Source organism: Rhinolophus sinicus, chromosome 4 (assembly GCF_057876585.1).
Source record: "Rhinolophus sinicus isolate RSI-liver-muscle chromosome 4, RSI-T2T, whole genome shotgun sequence".
Taxonomy (NCBI): domain Eukaryota; kingdom Metazoa; phylum Chordata; class Mammalia; order Chiroptera; family Rhinolophidae; genus Rhinolophus; species Rhinolophus sinicus.
The window spans coordinates 60335343-60361772 of NC_142504.1; the positions used below are offsets into that span (position 1 = coordinate 60335343).

At 44.6% G+C, this 26430-nt stretch overlaps 1 protein-coding gene and 1 long non-coding RNA gene across 6 annotated transcripts in view; one reads left to right on the forward strand and one right to left on the reverse strand.

Annotated features, from left to right (window-relative positions):
- The window catches only part of MGLL (monoglyceride lipase), a 157660-nt gene that overhangs the window by 63827 nt on the left and 67403 nt on the right, over nt 1–26430 (forward strand). The window lies entirely within an intron of this gene.
- Nucleotides 36–15433, reverse strand: LOC109438620 (uncharacterized). Of its 2 annotated transcripts, none has more exons than XR_002136411.3 (3): nt 12177–15396; nt 11346–11502; nt 36–7461 (listed from the first exon to the last, which is right to left on the reverse strand). It is a non-coding gene; the product is annotated as an uncharacterized LOC109438620 (long non-coding RNA). The 2 variants fall into 2 exon arrangements; XR_012498840.2 differs by lacking the exon at nt 36–7461 and adding an exon at nt 8413–11238 and having other exon boundaries at nt 12177–15433.

A 26430-nucleotide genomic window follows, 5' to 3' on the forward strand; every position in this document is an offset into this window, starting at 1 on the left:
TATAAATATCTATTACATTGCTTTGTACACCTGAAACTAAAACAACAACAACAACAACAAAAAACAGAAAACAAAAATAAAACTGTAGACTTAGTTTAGCAAGAGCCCTTTTTCAGCCAGATGTGTGCAAATGTCTTTGTAACTGAGAATATTGACTAAATTTCCTCCCTTGTGCTTATAATGTTTTTTAGTGCTTTATAAGCGGTCCCGGGAATCATTGTGAGACTGATAAATAATATTCAAGGATTATCCTGATTTTCTCTGTGGAGACTGTGTCATTAAATTTGGCACTTTTCACACTGTGTTAAGGTCCAGAATAGGAATGACTTTTCCTGTTGCATCTGTCTCTGTTAAATTTGTTGCAGCTATCACCAACATCTTCGTATAGGGACATTCTGCAAGAAAATAATATTTATGCTGTGCAAACACTAAACACCTACATCCAGAATTTCAAGTATTTGTTTTGAATTTTGGCGTCAATTACCTTATTATCAGCTACACTTGGCCAAATGTGTGGGAGCGAATAACTGTTCCTTATTTATTTTGTCTGACTGTGGAACTTTGAAAAACAATTTTGAAAGACTTCTTTTTTAGAGTAAAGGGAGAAAATAAATAGCCCATCTTTTGACGTTTCCAAAATGACATCTAAACTTAAGGCAAAGCTCTCCATGACATTCTAAATATAGTTCGAAACCCGTTGTTGATGTTTACCTGTTTTAAGTTCCTAGATTTTTCGGTTTCTTCCAGTGACTCATGGGAACTCTCTCTGGCAAGTGCCTAATGGACGTGTTTTATTCAAGAAATGCACCCAGTTGAATGTGTGTAACTTTTGTTGTCTGTAGATAAAAGTGATTGTGGCTTACTTCGTAGGAAAAGCTTGTGAGCGGGCTGCCATTGTGGGGTCTGCTACAGGCCGGAGAAGTGCATACTGGCAGTTAGTGATCTGTGCTTTATTTCCTTGTTGCTGAGAAATGTGGCGTGGAAAGGAGGAATTGGCACCTAGGACTGCTGGTTCTAAAGCCTGTCTTCTTTTATTACACTGTTTTGATGATTCAGCATTCATACCAGGCATAAATACATACAGAGATAAACGCAGACTCCATTCTTTCCAATATAATTTTTAGATGTAAATAAAACATACATGGGGAGAATGTAAGGGCATTTATTGGACCACCACAATTGGAGGTACATGAAAGATTAAAAACAAAGGGCTGAAAAACACTGCTCAAGGACCCAGGGCCTCTCCAGTGCCAGGACCACCCAAGCCTCCCATGTATTTAGTCACATTTTCGTCCTGCACTCCTGCGCATTGTCAGCAGCATGCTGCTGGAACCTTCACCCCAGGCAGCAAAAGGACACAGGAGCAAACACCCCTGGATCCAAGTCCCCTCTGGATTGCAATTCTAAGTTGTGTAATCTTGGAGACCTTGTTTAACCATTCCAAGCCTTCATTTTCTCATCTAGCAAATGGGCAAGATAGGGCTATAATATAGCAAGGATTGTCATGAGATAATACATGTAGAGGGCCCAGCAGATAATACATGTAGAGCTCTCAGGTGTGAGAGCTCCCCCACCCCCACCTCCCAGCTGCAGTGCAGGTCAGTTGGTGTGCTGTGTATCTGAATGGGGGACTCCAAGTCTCTGAGAAGGACCAGCTAAGTCAAGGTTGGGAGTCAGGGGCACTGGCTTCTTGCCCCAGTGTTGCTACCCTGAGCCAGGTCATTGGTCAGGCCTACAGAGGCTGCTGTGAAACCAAAATAAAGCTATAGATGCGAAAATGCTTTACAAAGTAAACAGAGCTATCGAAGGTGGTTTCGTTGCTGGTTTCTATAACACAATTTGTAGAAACACTGGTTTCTATAAATCTGATGCTAACTGGATTTTAAGTTAAATCTTATTGCCCAACCATATTACAGAATTTCATTGTTTAGACAGAAATCTCAAGATACTGTGGTTGTGTCAGTTTGCTGTATTTCTCAGCCTGCCTGGCAGACTAGTGTGCACAGAGCAGTGCACAATTAGTATCTCATTTAACTTCATTTTCCATGTTCACCTTAGAATTATACAGGATGACCTCCTGGGCATGAATAGCTTGCCATAAATGAGAATTGTGATTCCTGACATGTATTGAGTACCAAACTGCACACCAGGCCTTGTACTAGGCATTTTTTTACATTATCTCTAACCCCTCATAAAAATAAATATTATTACCTCATTTTAGAGCTGAGAATTCTGTATAGCCAAGGGAGCCTATTGTCATTGCACCAAAACACACATACCAGTTGGGGGCAGTTTGACTGCATGTAACAGAAACCTGACCGTAGTAACTTAACAAATAAAAGTTTATTCTTCTTCCACACCACACGAAGTCTGAGACAGGCACAAGAAAGCCACAATGCCACCAGTGCCCAAGGCTCCATCTGCAGTTTTGCTCAGCTATTCTTAGCTTGTAGCTTTCATGCACAGAGATGTCATCTCCTCCTCATGTTCTAAGCAGGAAGGAGACACAGAAGCAACACAGAGAATGGGACTGGGCTCATATCAGGAAAGTAAATCTTTCTTGGAGTTCCCTGACATAATCCAGCTACATCTCATTTGTCAGCATTGCATAGTATGGCTATCCCTAGCTGCAAGGGAGGCAGGGAAATATGATTTGTTAACTGTATTTGCTGATCCAAACAAAAAGGGTTCTGTGAGTGACAAAGAAGTTGAGAATGCACATTGCTAGTAGCCATCTTGTCCTCTGCCATACTGCACTCCAGATTTATTAAAAAGAGCATTTTTCAACTATTTCTGCTGTATGTATTTTCTAGGTATAACACTAACTCACAGCGTCACATTTCTATCTTATCCATCCCTATGTTCTTTCATAAGGTTTTGATGTGAAGGTTATTAGTAGCATCATCAATAAGGAGTGGTTAAAGTTCCTAATTGTACATTAGTTCTGGGTTAGATAAGGTACAAGGCGAAATGTATGTCCTTATGGTAGCATGACCTGTCTTTGCCAGAAAAATTAAGCAGCCCCTCCTAAGTGCTCAGCTTTGTTAGAGTATTTGTTATCCTGAGTGGTAACTATTCCTTTATGGTAGAGGCAGCAAGCTCTTGGCAGACAAAGACTATCTTTGTTGTGTCATGTGTTAGCTCCTCTCTCTTTATCCCCACAATCTTCTCATCTACTATGTGGGGCACAGGACTGAGCAGAGAGTAGAGGCATCACCAGTGGTTGTTGAATGAATGAAAATAGTTTATTATCCCAAATAGATCAAAACAGAAATGATGTAAATATCAACAGTAAAGCCTCCACATTAGCAGGGTACTGTGGGTCTCATCCTTGTGGAGAGGATCTAGCAGATTGGCCACTGGAACTCTGAGTCTGGTGGCCAAGGGTGAGGCAGGGTAACTGTCAAGTGGAGTTTTAAAGTGATGGGGATGAAGGCTGGAGCAGTGATGGGGTGCAGAACCTCAAAGTCACAAGGCTGTCCCAATGCTTGGAGAGCTGGCAGTGTCTCTGGGTCTTGTCAGGTGTGTAGGAGCTTGCCAGGTGGAGGAAGAGTGTAGAGAGAAGCACCAATCATTGAGAGCTGTGGTTCTCACTTTGACTATGCATTGAAATCACTGGTAATCTTGAAAAATACTTGGGTCTTTGGTGTGGCCAGGGCATCAAGGCTTTTGAAATCACCCTAGGTGATTCTAATTCACAGCCAAGGCTGAGAACCACCATTCCAGGCAGAAGAGGTCATATGATTAAAAAAACACACAAAAAAAACAACAACTTGGATACACCAGTCCACATGCCTATATCCTATTGAGGTAGAAATCCTGGCCCAACAGTTTAGCTGGACTCTGAGGTTTAGGAGCAGGAACAGAGGGGGAGTGAACCCTGATGGCGAAGGTCAGGGCTCTCTAACAAGTCTCTCTGGACCCTTGGAACTTGTGAAGGAATTTAATCCTGGAGAGACAAGATGGCTGTTGGAAGCAGTGAGGGCCACCAGCCTTTTGGAACCATCGAGAGGCAGGATCCAGGGTAGGGCCCAGCAAGGGAGAGGCATGGGCCAGCAGAATTGGAGTTGCTGCCAGGACACCTAAACAGGTGGAAACCGCAGAGGCTGGGCTTTTCTGTGCCTTTCTAAATATAGCACAGAGAAAACCAGGGCTCGTGTTCACACGGTCCCTTGGTCACCAGCTGCTCTTGGTGACTCACTGGAAACCCCTCAGCCTTCCTCTCAAGCTGAAGCAGCAGTTAGACCAGAAGAGAGGGGGGAAGAAGGTGCTGTGGGTGGAGGGAGGTAGGACGCTGAAGCCGGGTCATCCTGGGAAGGGGCATCTTGGGCTGGCCCTAGGTGTCAAGGCTGCTCGCCATGTGGCCCAGTAAGCAGCCTCCTTACTCTGTGGCACACTTCAAATTACATTTGCTGGGGTGAAAGATGCTCTCTCTTTATTTTACAAAGTATAAAAGTACCATTTTCCACTGATTAACAGTGAATTATCTGCAAATATTTGAGGAAAAGTGTTAAAGGAAGGGTGTTTTTTGTCTTTTTTTTTTTAATTCATCTGGGGTATGTGTGAAGAGGAAGTTCTGAGGGCATGTTTGTGGGCGGCAGTTATGCCTGAGTATCTTTGGTGGGGTGGCTACCCTGTCCAATGAAGGGTGTTTAGGAAATTCTGGGGAGAGATGATATATGTTTGTTTTCCATACAGGGAGACAGATTTGAGTCAAGTTCCCTTGTTAGACGTATTCTAAAATAGAGTGCCCAAATTACAGTAATGTATTGTTGTTTGAAATGTTTGAAGAACAATTTTTCTTGCCTCAGTAAATCTGAGTGTGAAAATAATAGCATGGCCCTTCGATGCTCCACAGGGCCCAACAGGGACATGGGGATAGTGACCTCACTGCAAGTGCTTCAGGTGTGGGAGGCTGGCTTGTGCCACCTCCACCCTCCTATCCCTTTGAGGTCTCTGCAGTCCCCTCCCCAACTTCCTGTTTTATTCACAATTAAGTCTATTGAAATCTTCCATCTTGGAAATAAACCTCTGACATGAGCTTATTTGGTCACTTGCCTCTTTTTTGAATAAAACAGAGACTTCCATGAACCTCAGTTTGCTCATCTGTAAAATGAGGGTAATAATAATAAATGATGATGGTGTTACATTGTGGGTGTGGGATAAAATGAAAGAAAAAAACGGTTCTTACTATCTCTGGAAGGCTTGTGAAAACCCAGGCGGCTGGGCTCCCACCCCAGACAGTTGATTCTATTGGGCGAATTCCAGGGAGAAGGGGGCCAAGGTCACCACAGGTGTTTCTTGTGTAGAATTTACTTTAAATAAGATACAGTATACATGTAGTTAAAACTGGACATGTGATAGTTGCAATAAAGAGATTCAGCATCTCATCCATCAGATATTGAATGAGAACTTACTGTGTGTGGGGTCTGTACTGGGTGTGGGAATATGGAGATGACACAGACTCAGGTACTGCCTCCAAGAACCCAGTACAACAAAGGAGACAGACATGCTTTAAAAGAACAGTGAGCTGTGGAGCTCATTATGGGGCTCTGGTGGGAGTGTGCAGGAGGTAAGGGAGGGAGGCGCCCAGTCTCACTTGGGGAGTGATCATCCAAAAATCTTCACAGGACATGATACTTGTGAACTTGGACAAGTCACTGTTCCTCACTAAGCCTCAGTTTCCCCACCTGAGTCATAGTATCCACCTGGTGAGGATTACATGAACGTGGTAGATGCTGGGCATGTGATAGGTGCTCAGTAAATACCTGTGCTGAATCCCCACACACAGACCCACTTCTCTTTTTTACCATGCATTAGACATGATCTTCAAGAAGAGACCTTTCATTTTCGTTTTCTTCAGATTAAACAGTTTCCATCTTTTCTGCAGCAGGTTGCTCATACTTCCCATTTCATTTAATCCGAAAGTGATTCAGCCTACAATAGGACTGCTCTTGTGTGTAACTATCACAGAAGCAACCTCTTTATCAGCATCTAGGGGCTTCCTTCTGATGAGGTCTGCTGTAGTCACCTCTGGGCTTTTACACACTGTTGATTTTGTTTTTCACTTTTTAGAAAGTGATTGCTATGAATGGTTTACCAAGAATGCTGAGTGATTCACGTATGAATCAGGCACGTGGTTTACTAGGCAGCTTTGCAGTCTGAATCCTGAATCATGACTTAGTGTTAGGGGCTTTGAAAACTAAATGGATGCTTCTGGAAATCCAGCACCATCTTTTCTTGTTTCAGTGCTGGAGTTACCACCTGGTTATCTTTCAAAAGGAATTTACCAGAATGGTATTCATTCATTCAAAATTATTCGTAGAGCCCCAGATGGAAATATTTAAGATTTTCTGGTTCAGGAGAAAACAGACATCACTGAATGTCTCTTGAAGAAGCACTTTCTGAAGTTTTCAAATGAGTTACTTTTTGGAGGAGAAAGAAAAAAAGTCAAATTAGTTACATATGGTGCTGTGTTAAAAAGAAAGACTGAATAATTCTAGGGACGGAAATTTTTCTCAGCACTGCAGTGCTCTTTGCTGTGGTTCAGTAACTGAGAAAAGATGTACCTAATTATAATATATACATAGGTTATATTTGGAAGTAGATAAAAACATAGACCTTGGCATCTGAAAGACCTGATTAGAGTCAGTTCAACTACTTACTTGCTGTGTGACACTGGGCAAGTTACCTAACCTCTCTGAACCCCAGTTTTCTCATCTACGACCAAGAGAAGAATCAAAGTCTCTATCTGCTCCATAGGGTCAGTGTGGGGATTAAGTAAGCTAGCCCACATAGAGTGCCTGGCTCACTGTATGTACTCCATAAATATTGGCTATGATGGGGTGACAACTTGTTGGTCTTAGAAAAACCTGAGTTTGACACTAGTTGCAGTTTCATACTACCTAGTGTGGTTTTCAACTTTGAAAAGTGGATTTAATATTACTTATCTCATGGGGTATTTATAAGAGTTCTCACAGGGCAAGATGATATTTATACTTAATATTTATTGTACACCTGAATGTCCATGCAAACAGCTTTTCAAATAATTGCTTTGTTTGATCCTCGTGACAGCCTGGAAGTAGGTACAGTTATTGTTACAGATGAGGAGCGCTTGAGAGCATCCTGTAATCCACACCTCTTTTTACCCACAGCATAGAACTAACTACAGGCCAAGACTCTCCTTGCATTTCCCATCCTTCATCTCATTTATTCCGCACACAGACCTATAGCCTAGATGTTTGCATGCCCATTCTCCAGACAGGAAAACAGAGGAAAGGCACACAGATGACAAGAGGCCAGCTTGGGTTCCTTCCACTTCAGCTCTGCAGCCCCAGAGACCCTGTTCTCTGCCTTCCTGCAAAGGTGACAGAAACACTCTTCTTCCTGAGGCTGCCTGGAGCCGAGGAAAGTGTGTGGTCCCCAGTCCCTCCTCCATCATGTCAGAGGTGGTTCTTGCATCTGGAAGGAGAGAGGAGGATAATTGGCTTGGTGGTAGTGTTCAGTCACCTCAGCAAACAGGCATGGGTACCACACAGGAGGGCCCATTCAGGGATTGGAGATAGAGGTACAGGTCCTCAGTGGGGCTGGGTGATTCTGCAAACTCCAGGAGAAGCAAGGGGAGCCTACAGATGGAAGCAGTGAGGGGAACAGGTACCGTGTGAGCTGAGACTTGAACTGTAACTCAGATATTCTAGGCATAGTGAGGTGGGAGAAAGGGCATCCTGGGCCCCAGGAGCAAATAGGCAAAGGCTAAGAGGCAAGGGCAGGACAAAGACCAAGCTTCCCTTTCACAAGCCAGGCACCATGAGCCATAGGCGTGCGGCGTGTCCTCTGCTTTAAAGGTGAGAGTATAGTAGTCCCTCTTAGCCTCGGTTTCACTTGCCATGGTTTCAGTTACTGGCAGTCAGTAAGGGTCTGAAAATATTAAGCAGAAAATTCCAGATGTAAACGATTCATAAGTTTTAAATTGCAAGCCATTCCGAGTAGCAGGATGAAATCTCCTGCCATCCCGCATGGTCCTACCCAGACACGAATCATCCCTTTGTCCAGAGACTCCATGTTATGTATGCTCCACTCACTAGTCACTCAGTAGCCACCTCAGTGACCAGATCGACTATCATCGTATCACAGTGCTTGTCTTCAAGTCATCCTTACTTTACTTCATAATGGCCCCGAAGCACAAGAGTAGTGATGATGACAATTTGGATATGCCAAAGAGAAGCCGTTAAGTGCTTCCTTTAAGTGAAACGGTGAGTATAGTACAATAAGATACGCCCAGAGAGAGGGAGAGACCACATTCCCAAAACTTTTTTACAGTGTATATAATTATATAATTACAATATTATAATTGTTCTATTTTATTGTTGTTGCTAACATCTTACTGTACCTAATTTATAAATTAAACTTTATCATAGATATTTATGTATAGGAAAAAACATAGTACAGGTATATATGGGATTTAGTATTATCTGAGGTTTCAGGCATCTACTGGGGGTCTTAGAATACATCCCTCAAAGATACGGGGGGACTGCTGTACTGAGCTTTGGAGAAGCAGAAGTCCAGGTCACCTGGTAGAAAGGGCACACTGGATCCCCTGCACTGTCCAGGATATGTGTAGTTGGGAAACCACCATTAGGTTGGGTGGCCAAAGGCTGGGGTGACCGGGTGTGGGCAGGAGTTTGTAGATGACCATCTAACCACAGGGAGAAGGGGCAACATGCTGCTGCTGAGAGCCTCACAGACAACCCAGACCAGGGCTCCAAGGCAGGAGTCAGCTGCCGTCACATCAGGCAGCTCCTACGTTACTATTACCGTCCTCAAGCCCCTTGCATTGCACACAATGGCCACGGGTATCCTGAGGCCCTAGAGTGTCAGCTGCCTCCCAAAATACAGCTTTGTGCAGATGCCAGATGCCAGCTGCTGGCCTGCCTAAGTCCCCGGCACTGGGCCTGCCAGTGCCCACGGAGCCCAGCTTGCAGCCCCAGCTCCCACTTCACACAGTTCTTCCTCGCCCTCATTGCCCTCATGTGCCTCTCACACTTTTACTTGCTTGAGGAAAATGCTTCTCCCACTACGTATTTTTAGTTATCTGTACCTCTGTTTGCTTCCCCTGCTAGACTCTTAACTCCTCCAGCGTCAGAACTGAGTCTCCCCCTCTCCCCGCAGGTCCCTTGCACAGCTGAGATCCTGCTCACTCACTGAGGGGAGGTGTAATGACTGAATAAGTAAGCTTAGTGGCTCCCTGAGGGCAGTGTGCATCTTTGCCTCCTCAATAGGGGTTCCATCTCCATGAGTTTCAGGATGGGGGATGATAGGGACAGAAGGGGTAGGGAGGGGGAAGGAAGGAAGCACAAAGAAACTCCTCAGAGGGCAGGATTGTGGTGGCACAGGAAGGGCAGAGGAGGAAGTTGACACCAGCCAGGGTCTGGACTGGGTCAGCAGCAGGACACATCCAGGCAGAACTTGTGCTTAGATAGGGGTCCCCACCTAGGTTGGCAGGGTCCACAGTCAGGCAGCCTTGGCTGCAACAAGCCTCTGGGAAGCAGAGGGCACACTCCTGGGCGTGCCTGGAGGCCTCCTCTTCCGGGCTGAGACAGAGGGGCCCTTGAGCTTGAGTTGCCCATGCCAGCATGACTGGATGCTGGCTGGGAGTTGTTAGTTTCCAGTGTGGCTTCATGGTATTGGGAGCTTTGATGCTTTTAGTGCTCATTTTATTAACACTCTCAGTCAGTGCTCCAGCAGATGTCCTCACTGGCATCTTAAAAACTCGTTTTGACTTGCCCTCTGGAGCCTTTGCTTCCTGTGCACACTGGTTCCTGACTGCTGGGCCTGCTGCAGGCAAGCCTAACCAGACCCCGAGGGCACACCAGGACGTGCCCTGTAGTACTCTCCATGTAGCCGGATCCCCCACCATGTGCCAGACACCTTCTAAATTTAAACAGTCTGTACCTAAGGTAGCAATTACCTTGGATTATTATTTTTCCCATCTGCAAATACAGAGTATTTTCCTAAAAACATTAAAGTCAGGCTTTTGTCCCCAGTTAGTATTAGGGACACACAGAGTCTTCCAGCATACTTTGAGACCAAGGGAAGGAGCATGACCTAACACTATTGCCCAGGATGACAGGCAGATTCTGGAGCAACTGTTTGGGTTCAGATCCCAGCTCCTCCACTCCCCAGCCACAAGGCAGGGTAAGGACCTGACCCTGGAGCTTCCGTTGCCTCCCTGTGAGATGGGGTGATGTACCTGAATGTAGACCTCCTGTGAGTTACCCTCTGTAAAGTCCACAGGGCAGGACCTGGCCCAGAGGAGCATGTCAGCACATGGTGCCTATTCTTACATGCATACTCCTAACTGGAGCGAAGATAGCAGCATAATTATGATCACATATTGGTCACCGACAAGCAGGAAGCTGCAATAAATCTGCAAGGAAGGCCTGTCTTCTCACTCTAGGGAGTGGCGGCAGGTGCGGTCTTCTAGGTTCCCAGCAACAACAGGTTCCCAGGACTCCAGGTTCCCAGGACCGCCTCCGTGTGTGTACCTCTCAGGCTTCGAAACTGCTGCTGCCCCTTTGTATATTAACATTCAAGATAACTCTGGCTGCAGATGGACCAGAAAAAGAAGCTACTCAAATTTTTAAACAGGTAGAACCAGGACTGGATGCATTTAAACATGTGCCTAGGAGAGGCCTCATCTCTCTGTGGGGCCCACATGGAATGCTTTAGGTGCAGAAGGCGCAAGGCAGGGAGGCTGCCTGGGGGAGGGGCATCCTCTTCTTGTGAGCTGGATCATTTCTGAAATGGGGGCTGAAACAGCATGTGACCAGGAAAATGGCAGATCCACCCAGAACTAAAAATAAGTGACTATGATGCTACAAACTGCCAGGGCAGTGAGAGAACGCAGGTGAGGGGAGCAGATCAGTGGGGCCCTCCTCGAACTAGAAAAGGAACCTCATTATGGGAGACAAGGGGCTTCATAAGCCTCTGGTGGCAATTTTAAAATATACATATTACCAGCTTGGAAATCATAAATAACCAGCTGCACTTCCACGACACCCTTCCCAAGTGTTTCTATAGCCTTTATTAGTTTCATTTCTGTAAGTCACTTCTGAGGAAGGTAGTGTGATCGTCACCTTCGTTTCACAGATGAGAGAACAAGCCAGGAATGGAGAGCCAAGATCAGAATTCCAATTCATAGCCCTGTAAAGCTACTCTCTCGGTGCCTTGATTTTTCTCCTATTAGTAGTAAAAGGAAAAATTAAACGACCAATGGAGGACCCAATACCCAGGCTTATAGATCTTGTTGGCACGGCTCTGGGGTGCTGCACATACTCAGTGCTCACCTGGACATTCAAGAATGAAGAGCTCTGTATGTGAAGGCCAGACAAGTCAGTACTGAGAGCTGGGAGCCAAGCTGGTGAAGTGAGTGGGCCGGACATGCAAGGACCAAGGTGGCCCAAGTGGTTGTGTGCTGGATCTCTTTGGGCCTCTGTTCCTCATCTGCAAAAAATGAGACCATTATGGACTGTTACAGTGTGAGACTTACAACAAATGGACACACAGGGAAAGTACTTGGAATGGAGTGTTAAAGGTCATGTGCAGTCTGCTCCAGGCCCTTCCACGTGAGTTTGGCTGCAGAATTAGCTCCCTGTGGATCTCTGTGAGCTCCTGTCCTGATCCTGGAAGCAGAGGTTGGGCAGCAGGGGCACTGCCTGCTGGAAACAGAGGAGCCCTGGGACGACACCCCTCTCCCCACAGCATCTTACCCTCCAACCAAGCCAGCAACCCCAATACAGTGCTCTAATGAGATAGCACCATGTAAGAAGCCAGTGTACCTGGTGAGCTCCAGATAGCAGGGCAATCTGATTGTCAGCCTCCCAGGGACTCCCTCCCATACTGCGGGTCCCTGTCACAGCATAGTCAGCCACAAAACACCCCCTGACTGTAAGTGCCCTTAGAATAGCGTCTGAGGTTTGCTAATCTCTGTGTCCTGCCTAGTACACAGACACTGCAGCTGCTCAATGGATGTCTGATGAATTACAAGGCATTTGATTAAAAAATGATGGTTTCTCTGGGTTTTCCCAAGTTCAGACTCCTGAACCATGTATATGTGTTTACAAATTTGGACTGGAGGATGGGTACTATTTAAAGAAAATCAAATTATGCTTTCCTACCTGGGAAAATCCATGATCTCTATGCTAGGAATTCTTTCCGTGGATCACCCCATTTCATCCTTGCAGTAATGTGATAGGCAGGCGTTGTGCCCATTGAGGAAGCAAGCTCAGAGATGCAGAGTGACTCCCCCTAGGCTACACAGCCATTGGATGGCAAAGTTCTATTCAAATCCCCACACTCTTCCACCTTGTTAGCATTTTAATTTTTGGAAAACTCCTTTGGGAGGAGTGCTGCAGGCTCCATCTGACCAGCATACCCCTCTTGGTGTGTGCCTTTAAGCAGCCTGAGGCTGCCTCCACATCACCCAACAAAAGTGCCAGAGCCACTCCAGGAATAGCTCTGATGTCCAATCTGTGTGTGTGTGTGTGGAGGGGGCGGGGAGCTTCCTACTGCATCTTCTGCCAAGGCTCTGCTCAGAGATACTCTGCCTCCTACATGTGGCACCCAAGCCCAGCCAAGGGACAGACACAGTGTCAGAGGCTGATTCTAAGAGCGAGAAAACGGTCCTTCACCCAATTCCTCGTCTCCCCCACTGGCAGAGACAGCATGGCATGCCGCATACTAACTGTACCTCAGGAGCCTCAAGGAGGTCAGCTCCTTGTTTTTGGCTCGAGCTCAGGCCAGGGCGTTCTTTTCTGTGACTCTGCTGGGTGGAGACAGAGGGACTTGGGCTCAGGGCCTGGCCCACTTTTTCCGGCTGTGTGGGCAGGACTAGTCAGTTTACCCCTCTGAAACCTCTTTTACCAAAAAAGGAGAGGAATCATCTGCGGTACTTCATCTGAAGGCCAAGAGACAGATTCCCAGGCAGCTGTGGAGGTTGAGGGAGGAGGGGCTGGGCTGCTCTGACACAGGGCAGGCCCCTCATTTCTTCCAGCTGACCCACAAACCAAGAGCCCCTGAGGTCATCAGGCTACTGGGCTGCAAGCATCTTGATAAAATGGCACCACCATTTCTGTGAACTAAAGTCTCCAAGCAGGGGAAGGTACCAGGAGATGTGTGAACATGTCCATGACTAAGATTTCTAAATGACCACAGGTAGACACAGATGCCCCTCTTGGCACATGACCCAGAAAGGAGGTGAACCTGACCGTCACTAAACACCTACTGTATGCCAGGCACAACATGAGCGCTTTGACACCCATTCATATGTGTTACAGGGGCCAAGAAAGGGGTGAAGACAGGTCCAGAGAGGTTCGAGACATTGGCCAGTCACCTGGTGGTACAGCGACAGGTTTGAGACCTGCCTGACCCCTTGTGTTTCAGCCGCTGCAGTCACAGATAGGGAAACTGAAATAGTCGGGAACCACCTACATCACCCTCACCTGCAAGGATAACATTTGCAACTTACAGCAAGTGAATTTCTGTACATATTCAAGAATGATATTTCTCCTTTAGTAATAACTTGTCGTTGGCATGATAAATGTGCTGGTTTTCCCATAAAATTTGTCATGCGGGAGACCCTGCTCGCTGCGCCATTTGTCATGCAGGAGACCCTGCTCGCTGCGCCATTTGTCATGCAGGAGACCCTGCTCGCTGCGCCATTTGTCATGCAGGAGACCCTGCTCACTGCGCCATGTGTCGTGCAGGGTGGCCTGCGAGGTCTCTGCTCCCGCTCCCCATACAAGAACGCAGGATATGGTGAGGCCAAAAAGGAACACCCACGGAGCCATAGGTAGGGGAGTCATACCACTATATTCTCTCTGGCGGCACTATACTCTCAATGGAGGCTGGATTCACACTGTCCGCAAACCGCCATCCACGCTTGCCAGCCCAGCCGCCATCTTCTTGCTAGCCCCATTCTTTTTCTCTCTTCCTTCTCCTCTTCCCCTTTGCTAGCACAGCCGCAGCAGTTATATTAGTGGCCAATGGCTCACTGGTTACAGCTGACGGCCAACTAGCCACAGCTGATGGCCATGCAATCACAGTTGGCCATTTACTACCTGAGCCAACACCTTTCTATGTGAGGCCGAGAGCCTGGAAACTACTTTTTGGGGCTCTGCCCCCACACTCCACCCCTACAGGCTCTCGCCTCACAATCTATGCGACAAGCATCTTCCGCGAGGGGCCCTGTGCGAGGAGCCTGAAGGTGAATGCAATATCCTGGACACAGCCAGGCTCTCTGGGCACAGCCAGGGTTTCTCAGGGCACCACCAGTGCTTCTGGGCACGGCCAGACTTCCTGGACTTCTTAGGGTACCACCTGTCTTCCCGGACACAGCCAGGGTTTCTCAGGGCACCACCAGTACTTCTGGGCACAGCCAGACTTCCTGGACTTCTTAGGGTACCACTAGTTTCCCCGGGCACAGCTAGGATTTCTCAGGGCACTGCCACTTTCTCTGGGAACAGCCACACTTCCTGGACACAGCCAGGGCTCTCAGGGCACTGCCACTCTCTGTGGGCACAGCCACACTTCCTGGACACAGCCAGGGCTCTCAGGGCACTGCCACTCTTTCTGGGAACAGCCCGACTTCCTGGGCACAGCCAGGGCTCTCAGGGTACCCTGCTGGAACAACAGCGACTCACAATCAAGGTGCTTACTATTCTCAATGGCGGCCAGTCAAGAGACAAAAGCAAATATCCCCCAGTTCCACTAACAACAGTTCCCAAACAAACAGTCAAGTGGTCCATTAACTTAAGGATGGAAGGCAATTCCCCATAGTCCATAGTCATTCACCAGGGCTGTCCTGGGGGTGAGGGATGACCTTGACCTCACCCGCATCTCCCATGGAGGACTCAGCAAGCGTTACCTCCTGGGACTACAAGTCCTGCATCCGGGCTGCCTGAGCAGGAACTTCCCCGGCCCACAGGGCTGCAACGACCTTCGCTTTCTCCGGCCTGTGCTGGTTGGGGAACCGTCCACATCTTTCCACCTCTCCACGGGGCTCCATCTCTCCAGCAGCTGCATGGCTTTTCCTGTGCTGGTGGGAGAACCGTCCACGTCCTCCCACCCCTCCACGGGGGTCCAGCTCTCTGGCAGCTGCTCCTCCTGGTCTTCCTGAGACTGAGTGTTCATACGCACAAACTGCTCCACCGTCCTTTGGAGAGCTTTGGCTGGCACCATACCCTGCTCGCTGCGCCATTTGTCATGCAGGAGACCCTGCTCACTGCGCCATGTGTCGTGCAGGGCGGCCTGCGAGGTCTCTGCTCCCGCTCCCCATACAAGAACGCAGGATATGGTGAGGCCAAAAAGGAACACCCACGGAGCCATAGGTAGGGGAGTCATACCACTATATTCTCTCTGGTGGCACTATACTCTCAATGGAGGCTGGATTCACACTGTCCGCAAACCGCCATCCACGCTTGCCAGCCCAGCCGCCATCTTCTTGCTAGCCCCATTCTTTTTCTCTCTTCCTTCTCCTCTTCCCCTTTGCTAGCACAGCCGCAGCAGTTATATTAGTGGCCAATGGCTCACTGGTTACAGCTGACGGCCAACTAGCCACAGCTGATGGCCATGCAATCACAGTTGGCCATTTACTACCTGAGCCAACACCTTTCTATGTGAGGCCGAGAGCCTGGAAACTACTTTTTGGGGCTCTGCCCCCACAAATATATCTGATTTTTAAAGAGTAAGAGAAAAAAGAAAATTGTAAGTGACTTCCCCAATTCTCCTTGCTCTGCACAACAGAAATGTTAAGAAAGCAGACTGACACTTTGTCTTTGAGAATTAACAATGGAGTGCGCAGGAAGACAGAAGCATGGCTGTAGGTTTAATTATACAAGACAGCATGGGCTGTGTCATGCAGGGTGTCAGGTGGGGTCTCAGCTCCCACTCTCCACATAAGACCGCAGGATATGGTGAAGCCAAAAAGGAACACCCATGGAGCCATAGGTAGGGGAATCATACTACCATATTCTCGCTAGTGGCTGGGTTGGAGACACAGGAAGCAGGAGCCACATGATCCGCAATCCATCATCCGCTTCTGTGTCAACCGACCAACCACACTTGCTAGCTGTGATCCTCCCTGCTAACTGCAATCCGTGCTTGCCTGCTCAGCCACTATCTTCTTGCTAGCCCCCATTTTCTGCTACTGTAGCCACGGCAGTTATATTAGTGGCCAATAGCTCACTGGTTATAGCTGACGGCCAACTAGCCACAGCTGATGACCATCCAATCACAGTTGATGACCATTTACTACCCTAGTGACCACTTTCCACGTGAGGCCGAGAGCCTGGAAACTGCACTCCTGGCTCTGTCCCCACAGGCTGTGTAAGGGGCCTGGCAGACCAGGACTTCAGTGTGATCAGAAAACTTCTTGCTATTGACATTTTGCAACTTCTTTCACATCTCTGAGCCTCACTCATTCATTCATTTATTCATTTGTTTATTCTATAATTTATGGAGTACCTGCCTTGTCCTAAGCACAAGCAGTATAGTTGTGAACGAGACAGACAAAAATCCCTGTACTTGTCAGACCCTGTACTTATCAGAAATGAATGGCTTTGGGGTGTATAACTCAGAGAAAAATAAAACCGAGGAGGGGCAGGGCAATGGGGGGCGGGTGCTATTCTGAGTAGGCTGGCCTCACTGAGAAACTGGCAGTTGAGCAAGACCTGGAGGAGGGGAAGAGTAGCTGTTCAGTATCTGGGGGAAGAGAGAACAGCCAGTGCAAAGATCCTGGAGCAGGAGAGTGTCTAGCTCATGACAGGAGCAGTCAGGAGACAGGGTGCAGTGAGAGTGGAGAGAGTGGTAGAAGAGACAGAGGTGACAAGGAGCAGGCCATGTGGGTCCCAGTGAACCTCAATTCCTCATTTCTAAAATAGGAATAAGGACTCCATGCAGCAGTCACATAGATTTGGTGGGACAACATGTAACAGCACCTACACATATGGCAGGCATTCAACAAATGTGAGCACATGTGAATATTCCTTTCCTTCATCACAAATGCAATTAGGCAGCTCTCCATTTGCAAGGTATCAAGGCCACAGGCTAAATGAAGCTGAGATGGTGTGAGCTTGGCTTCAGATTTACCTTGATTGGGTCAAGTAGTGCTCTCTCATTAGCAGGTCTCCCCAGCTTCACAACACTGTCACAGCTTCTTTAGTTGTCTCCAAGGTCCCTTGGGGGCTTTATCTTTAGGGAACTCACTGATGAGTTTCTTTCTCTGATGGAATCAATTCATCTGGGGAATGATGGTACAATTCCTGCTGCAGCTTGCAACTGAGCATTGAGCTAATCTCAGAGGACTTTGAAAGTGGAGAGTTCCAAAGCTAAAACATAAAACCCTAGCTGCCAAGAACCATGTCACAGACTGCGTGTATGGTATTATGTACATATGTATTTTACATATGTTATATACATACAGGCATTGTATGTACATACAGGCTAGTACAGTTTCTAACAAACACAAATCAATAAATATTTGTACATTGCTACTTTCCTGACAGAATCAGTCAGCAATTGCACAATAGTATGCAACAAAGTCCCCAAAACTCATTAAGTTAAGACAACAATAACTTTGTCTTTCTCATGTATCTGTAGGTCAGCTGATTTAGGATGGGCTTGCCTGGGCTTAGCTCCAAGCCTCAGACTGGTTCAATTCTCTCCACATGTCTCTCATCCTGCTTGGGCCAGTGGGCTAGCTGAGTCATATTCTTTCCAGGTTGATGTCAGAAGCACAAGAGGATGGGAGAATCATGTGATGCTTTTTAAAGTCTAGGCTCAGTATGTCCCATCATCACTTCTGTCCATGTTGCATTGGCCAAAGCAAGTCACATGGCCAGCCCAACATTCACAGGTTGAAGCCATACGTGGTCTGACAATTAAGTTCGCAAACTTGATACAATGATGTTGCTAAGCTTTTTTTGATATCAGAGGGATTAATCATTATGAATTTGTACCAACTGGATAAACAGTTAACTAAGTTTACTATTTGAAAGTGCTGAAAAGGCAGCATGAAAAAGTTAGATGACCTGAACTTTTCGCCAACGATTCATGGCTCTTTTTTTTTTTTCCCATTCTCTAGGTTATTTTTTCAATTTCTCTTTTTAATTTTTTTTATTTTTTTATTGGGGAATATTGGGGAACAGTGTGTTTTTCCCAGGGTCCATCTGCTCCAAGTCATTCTTTCAATCTAGTTGTGGAGGGCGCAGCTCACCTCCAACTCCAATTGCCGTTTTCAATCTTAGTTGCAGGTGGCACGGCCCACCATCCCATGAGGGAATTGAACCGGCAACATTGTTGTTGAGAGACCGCACTCTAACCAACTGAGCCATCTGGCCGCCCCTCCGGCAGCTCACTGGGAGCTCGTTGTTTTCAATCTAGTTGTAGAAGGCGCAGCTCACTGGCCCATGTGGGAATCGAACCAGCAACCCTGTTGTTAAGAGCTCGCGCTCTCACCAACTGAGGCATCCAGCTGCCCCCACAATTCATAGCTCTTGCATCATGACGATGCACCAGCTCACATGACACTGTCTGTGAGGGAGTTTTTAGCCAGTGAACAAATAACTGTATTGGAACACCCTCCCTACTCACCTGATCTGGCCCCCCATGACTTCTTTCTTTACCCAAAGATAAATAAAATATTGAAAGGAAGACATTTAGATGACATTCAGGACATCAAGGGTAATACGATGATAGGTCTCACGGCCATTCCAGAAAAAGAGTTCCAAAATTGCTTTGAAGGGTGGATTAGGCACTGGCATTGGTGCATAGCTTCCCAAGGGGAGTACTTTGAAGGTGACCATAGTGATATTCAGCAATGAGATACGTAGCACTTTTTATAGGATGAGTTCACGAAGTGAATTGTCCGACCTCGTGTATATGTATATACATATATGTGTGTGTATCTGTCTGTCTGTCTGTCTGTCTGTCTGTCTGTCTGTCTGTCTGTCTCTCTCTCTCTCTCTCTCTCTCTATATATATATATATATATATATATATTCCTACCTAGTGGGGAGGACCCACAATAACAGGTGGCAAAGAGCATGGATGGAGGTGGTCTCCCTAGAAAAGACGTAGGAGGGTCTATGGCACTATTGACCTGGGCCCAGGCCATCAGGGTAGAACCCAAGATGATTGTAAATAGTACAGATCACTATTTATCTTAAAAAAAAAAAAAAAAATATATATATATATATATATATATATATATATATATATATATATCAGTTAGGAATTAAGTTTTGTTATTGAAATAGAGATCGGTCATATAACAGTGTATTAAACAAGAAAAAGTTAATTTCTTTCTCAGTGAAAAAGTCTGGAGTTATTTCAGGCCTATGTTTTAAAATGTAGGTTTTATTATTATTCAGGTATGGTGAGGCCAACAGATCAGATGATTGTCATTGAAAAGAGAGTTTGTTACTCACAGTTCCCAGCAGAGGGGACACACCACACCATTCAGGTCCACATGGGGAAGCACCAGGATCAGTCAGGAATTAGAGGGAGTGAGGTGGCGGAAGGGGAATCTGTGGACACGAACCTTAATTGTGATTTCCACAGGAAGGAACCTGTGAGGCAAGGTAAGCAGGCTCAGGGTTGGCTGCTTTGAATAACGTCAAGAGGCTCTAGGGCATGGGGCTGTCCCTAGTTGTCTGGTACCTGACCCTGGGGTGATTAGGACAGGGGATAGTGGCCAGGAGTGTGAGAGCTGATGGAGGAGATGGGGAACTAGGGCTCTGGATTGGTTAGTTTGCATTTGAAAGTTACCCTAGAAGGCAAGTGGTTTTATATTCTCTAGAAATTGGCTAGCCATAAGAGAAGTAGTTTCCACAGGGTTGATAAGGCCCCAGCTGTCAAAATATTATAACAAAAAGACATGCTTAGTACACCCTGGGATGATGGCTCCATTGTGTTATCAAAACAACAGTTTTCTTCTGTCTGCTTTGCCACGCTTACAACATCTTGCCTCAAGTTTCCCTCTTTTTTTTTCTGATTAGTTTGTTCTTTTATTCTATTCTTTAGATTCCACATATCAGTGAGATCATATGGTATTTGGCTTCCTCTGTCTGACTTATTTCACTTAGCATAATGTTCTCTAGGTCCATCCACATCATTGCAAATGGTAAGATTTCATTCTTCTTTTTCTGTCCTTTAAATTAAAGTTTGTTGGGGCGACAGTTGTTAGTAGGGTTACATAGATTGTAACCCTACTATAGATATAGATACTTTATCGATATCTCACATTGTATATTCACCACCCAGAGTCACTTATCTTTCCATCATCATATATTAGACCCCATTTACCCTCTTCTAGAGCCCTGCTCCCCACTCCCCCCTGACCCTCTGGTAAACCCAAAACTATCGTCTGTATCTATCAGTTTTTGTTCTTTCACTTGTTTGTCTTCTTCATTTGCTGATTTCGGTTTACATACCACATATGAGTGAAATCATATGGTTCTCTGCTTTTTCTGTCTGACTTATTTTGCTTAACATTACAATCTCAAGATCCATCCGTGTTGTCACAAATGGTCCTAAATCATCTTTTCTTACTGCCGAATAGTATTCCCTTGTGTGTATATACACCACAATTTCTTTATCCATTCATCTATCGAAGGACATTTTAGTTGTTTTCATGTCTTGGCCTCCGTAAACAAAGCTGCAATGATCATTGAAGCACACATGTCTTTATGGATAAATGTTTTCACATTTTTTGGGTAGATACCCAGGAGAGGGATTGCTGGGTCATATTCGTAATTTTTTGAGGAATCTCCACACTGCCTTCCATAGCAGCTGCACCAGTTTGCATTCCCACCAACAGTGTATAAGGGTTCCTTTACTCTACAGCCTCTCCAACACTTTTTACTATTTCTCTTGCTGATGATAGCCATTCTGACTGGGGTGAGGTGATATCTCATTGTGGTTTTGATTTGCATTTCTCTGATGATTAGTGATGTTGAGCATTTTTTCATATGTGTATTTGCCATTTGTGTGTCCTCTTTGGAGAAATGTTTCTTCAGGTCCTCTGCCAATTTTTCAACCAGGTTCTTTGCTTTTTTGTTGTTGAGTTGTATGAGTTCCTTGAATATTTTGGGTATAGGCCCTTATTGGAGGCACTGTTTGCAAAAATCTTCTACCATTCAGTTAGTTGCCTCTTTATTTTGTCGATGGTTTCTGTTGCTGTGCAAAACCTTTTAAGTTTAGTAGAATCCCATTCATTTATTTTACCTTTTACTTCCCTTGCCTTTGGAGTCGAATTCGTAAAATGCTCTTTGAACCCAAGGTCCATAAATTTAGTACCTATGCTTTCTTCTATGCAGTTTATTGTGTCAGGTCTTATGCTTAAGTCTTTGATCCATTTTGAATTAATTTTGGTACATGGTGACAGATGCAGTCCAGTTTCATTCTTTTGCACGTGGCTATTCAATTCTCCCAGCACCATTTATTGAAGAGGCTGTCTTTTCTCCATTGTATGTTTTTTGCTTCTTTGTCAAAAATTGTCTGTCCATATTTATGTGGTTTTATTTCTGGGTTTTCAGTTCTATTCCATTGGTCTGTGTGTCTGTTCTTCTCCCAATACCATGCTGTTTTGATTTTTGTTGCCCTGTAGTACAAGCTAAAGTCAGGGAGTGTGATACCTCCAGCATTGCTCTTTTATCTTAGGATTGCTTTGGCTGTTCGGCGTCTTTTGTGGTTCCAACAAATCTGATGATTTTTTTGGTTCTATTTCTTTAAAAAATGCCATTGGGATTTTGATGGGGATTGCATTAAATCTGTATATTGCTTTGGGTAATATGGCCATTTTAACTATGTTGATTCTTCCAATCCATGAGCACAGAATGCCTTTCCATTTCTTTGGGTTTTCTTCAATTTTATAAAAAAATGTCTTATAGTTTTCAGCATATAGGTCTTTCACATCCTTGGTTAAGTCTATTCCTAGGTATTTTATTCTTTTTGCTGCAATTACAAAAGGAATTGTTTTTTTGTCTTTCTTTTTCTGAGATTTCATTGTTAGTATATAGGAATGCAATGGACTTTTGTACGTTGATTTTATAGCCAGCAACTTTACTGTATTCGTTGATTGTTTCTAATAGCTTTTTGGTGGAGTCTTTAGGGTTTTCTATATATAGCACCATGTCACCTGCAAAGAGTGACAATTTAAGTTCTTCATTTCCAATTTGTATGTCTTTTATTTCTTTGTCTTGCCTGATTGCTCTGGCGAGGACTTCCAATACTATGTTGAAAAGCAGAGGTGATAGGGGACAGCCCTGTCGTGTTCCTGAATGTAGAGAAAAGGGCTTCAGGTTTTCACCGTTAATTACATTAGCTGAGAGTTTGTCATATATGGGCTCTATTATGTTAAGGTATTTTCCTTCTATACCTATTTTATTACGTGTTTTAGTCATAAATGGATGTTGTATCTTGTCAAATGCTTTTTCTGCATCAACTGATATAATCATATTTTTGTCCTTTAGTTTGTTTATGTGATGTATCACATCGATAGATTTGTATATGTTAAACCATCATGTGCCCATGGGATGAACCTCACTTGGTCGTGATGAATAATCTTTTTAATGCATTGTTGCATTTGATTTGCTAGAATTTAGTTTAGGATTTTTGCATCTGTATTCATAAGAGAAATTGGTCTGTAATTTTCTTTTTTTGTGTTATCCTAACTACGTTTTAGTATCAGGGTAATGTTGACCTCATAAATGAGTTAGGGTGTATTGTCTCTTCCTCAATTTTTTGGAAAAATTTGAGTAGGACAGGTATGAGATCCTCTTTGAAGGTTTGATAGAATTCACTAGTGAAGCCATCTGGTCCCGGACTTTCGCTTTTGGGAAGGTTTCTGATGACTGATTTAATTTCCTTACTGGTGACCGGTCTATTTAGATTTTCCAGTTCTTCATGATTCAGCCTAGGAAGACGATATGTTTCTAAGAACTTGTCCATTTCTTCTAGGTTATTGAATTTGGTGGCATATATTCCTCCATAGTATTCTTGGATGATCCTTTGTACTTCTGTGGCGTCCATGATAACTTCCCCTCTTTCATTTCTGATTTTGTTTATTAGTGTCTTTTCTCTTTTATCTTATTGAGTCTAGCCAAGGGTTTGTCAATTTTATTAATCTTTTCGAAGAACCACCTCTTTGTCACACTAATTTTTTCTGTTGTCTTTTTGTTCTCTATTTCATTTAGTTCTGCTCTGATTTTTATTATTTCTTTTCTTTTGCTGACTTTGGGTTTCATTTGTTCTCCTTTTTCTGGTTCTTTAGGGTGTAACGTGAGATTATTTATGTTGGATTTTTCCTGTTTCTTGAGATAGGCCTGTAATGATATCAATTTCCCTCTTAAAATTGCTTTTGCTGCATCCCAAAAATTTTGGTAGGATGTATTTTCATTCTCACTTGTTTCTATGTAACTTTTGATCTCTCCTCTTATTTCTTCTTTGACCTGGTCGTTCTTTAAAGTATGTTGTTTAATCTCCACGTATTTGTGGTGTTTCCTGCTTTCTTTTTGCAGTTAATATCCAATTTCAAAGCCTTGTGACCAGAGAATATGCTTGGTATGATTTCAATCTTCTTAAATTTGCTAAGTCTAGTTTTATGTCCCAATATATGGTCTATCCTTGAGAATGTTCCATGTACACTGGAAAAAAATGTGTAGTCTGATGTTCTAGGATGAAGTGCTCTATAAATGTCAATTATGTCCATTTCATCTAATGTGTCATTTAAGGCTGCTATTTCTTTATTTATTTTCTGTTTGGATGATCTATCCATAGCTGTGAATGATGTATTTAAGTCCCCTAGTATAATCGTGTTTTGGTCAATTTCTCCCTTTAGTTCTGTTAGTAGTTGCCTGGTATATTTCGGTGCTCCCTGATTGGGGGTGTAAATATTGATGACTATTATGTCTTCTTGTTGTATTGTCCCCTTTATCATTATGAAATGTCCATCTTTGTCTCTTGTTACCTTTTTTATCCTGAAATCAGTTGCATCTGATATCATTATGGCTATACCTGTTTTTCTCTGGATACCATTTGCTTGGAATGTCTATTTCCGCCCTTTCACATACAAGTCTATGTTTGTCCTTGTAGCTGAGATGTATCTCTTGGAAGCAGTATAAGGTTGGGTTTAGTTTTTTGACCCAATCTGCTACTCTGTGTCTTTTTATTGGTGAGTTCAGTCTACTTACATTTAGGGTGATTATTGATATGTGAGGATTACCTATCATTCTAGCCTGAGTTTTCTGGTATGACTGTGTCTCCGTTGTTTCTTTGCCTTTTTGTTGTTGTCAATTATTTCTGTGTGGTGGTATTCTATAATTTTTTTCCTCTGTTTCTTCTTTTATTACATTATGTATTTCAGTTCTGGATTTTTTTTTAAGTGGTTACCATTAAGTTTATATAAGAGAAAATTTCATATTTCGAGTATTCCATTTTCTTCAGCATGCTTACTTTCTCCATCCCATATTTCGGTTCAGGCCTTTACTCTCCCCCTGTTTATGTTTTGGTTGCCACAAATTGTCCCTGTTGATGGTGGTCAAATAGCCTCCTTTAGTATTTCTTGTAGTGCAGGTCGTGTATTAGAAAATTCCCTCAGCTTCTATATGTCTGGAAAGGTCTTTATTCCTCCTTCACATCTAAAGGATATCTTTGCTGGATATATTATTCTTGGCTCATGATTTCTCTCTTTCAATAGTTTGAATATTTGGTTCCACTCCCTCTTGGCTTGTAGAGTTTCTGCTGAAAAATCTGATGATAATCTAATGGGCTTTCCTTTGTAGGTTACCATCTTCTTTTCCCTGGCTTCTTTGAGGATACTTTCTTTGTCATTGATTTTTGGCAGCTTCAATACAATGTGCCTTGGAGAAGGCCTGTTGGGGTTGAGGTAATTAGGTCTTCTGTTTGCTTCTTGGATTCGAGGATCCAATTCTTTCCACAAGTTTGGGAAGTTCTCATCGACTATTTGTTTGAATATACTCTCTGTTCCCTTCTCTCTTTCTTCTCCTTCTGGTGTGCCCGTTATTCTTATATTGTTGTTTCTGATGGAGTCAGAAAGTTCTTGTAGAGTTCTTTCATTTCTTTTAAATCTAAATTATCTTTCTTCTTCCATCCGTGTCATTTCCAGATTTCTATTTTCAATGTTCCTGATTCTTTCCTCTATCTGGTCAACTCTACTACTTAAGCTTGCTATTTCAGTCTTTAGTTTTTTTATTGAGTTCTTAATTTCCAGAAATTCTATCTGGTTCTTTTTTAAATTTCAATCTCTTTGGTAAAATGTTCTTTTTGTTCTTTGATTGTGTTTCTGAGTTCATTAAACTGCCTGTCTGTGTTTTCTTGCATCTTGTTGGGCTTTTTATGAACTGCAATCTTGAATTCTCTGTCATTTAAGTCAAGTATTTCCATATCTTTAAGTTCATTTTCTGGAGACTTTTCATTTTCTTTTTGAGCTGTTTTGTTGCTTGGTTATTCATGGCAATTACTGATTTATTATTTCTCTTCCTAGACATCTATAGGAGTGGGTTCTGCAACAGGTTGATAGAAGATCTTTCTTTTGTTTTCCAGTATGTGTTTGTAGAATGTTTTATTTTCTCTCTGACTGCAGCCTTTTATTCTCTCTCACACTGTAGTGTTATGTTTTCTCTGCAGTATTCTGGCTTCTCACACAATGGGGGGATTCCCTGGAAGGCAGGCTTCCCCTCTGCGAACAGTTCTCCTTGGTCATAAGGCACCACGTCATGTGGAGATGCAGAGAGCTTCTGAAGTTCCAAAGCTCTTTCTGCACCAGATTCAGAGCCCATGTGTTTCAGCAGTTCTGTTTACTCCTGCAGGGATCCACCCAGGTAGTTGGGGACAGGGGTGGGGTGAGTTGTGAGAGGTGGCCCAGAGCAATGGCAGTGACCACCACCACAGCCAGTCCTCCTTCCACAGCTCCCTCCCCTTTGCTGGAATTAGTTGGTCTGTGTGTCCGTGTCTGTGGACCACAGTTCTCAGAACTGCAAGTACTCTGTTCTTTTGATCTGACACTGCTACTGTTCCGCTTCTAGCACCGGGCAGGTGGGGGCGGGGCGAGCTCTGGGAGGTTAGGGAGGGGGCGGCTAGTCTCAGTGCCTAAGGCTCCGTTCTCTGCTCAGCAGTGAGGGCTTAAACCACCATTTTCAGCCTTCTTCCCTCAGTCTTTGCTCCGAGGTGTCTGCTGTAAGCATTGGGTTCAGCCATTTTACATGCTGCCCCCTCAGCCCTGTGGGCCATAAATGGAGCCCTAGCAGTCCAAGTTCTTCCCTCTCCCGCAGCTGCGGTACTTGCAGGTTGCAGCGAGCTCGGAACACTGAACTAGGTCTGCGTCCTGAGTCCGCACGGCCCCGTCTCACTTCT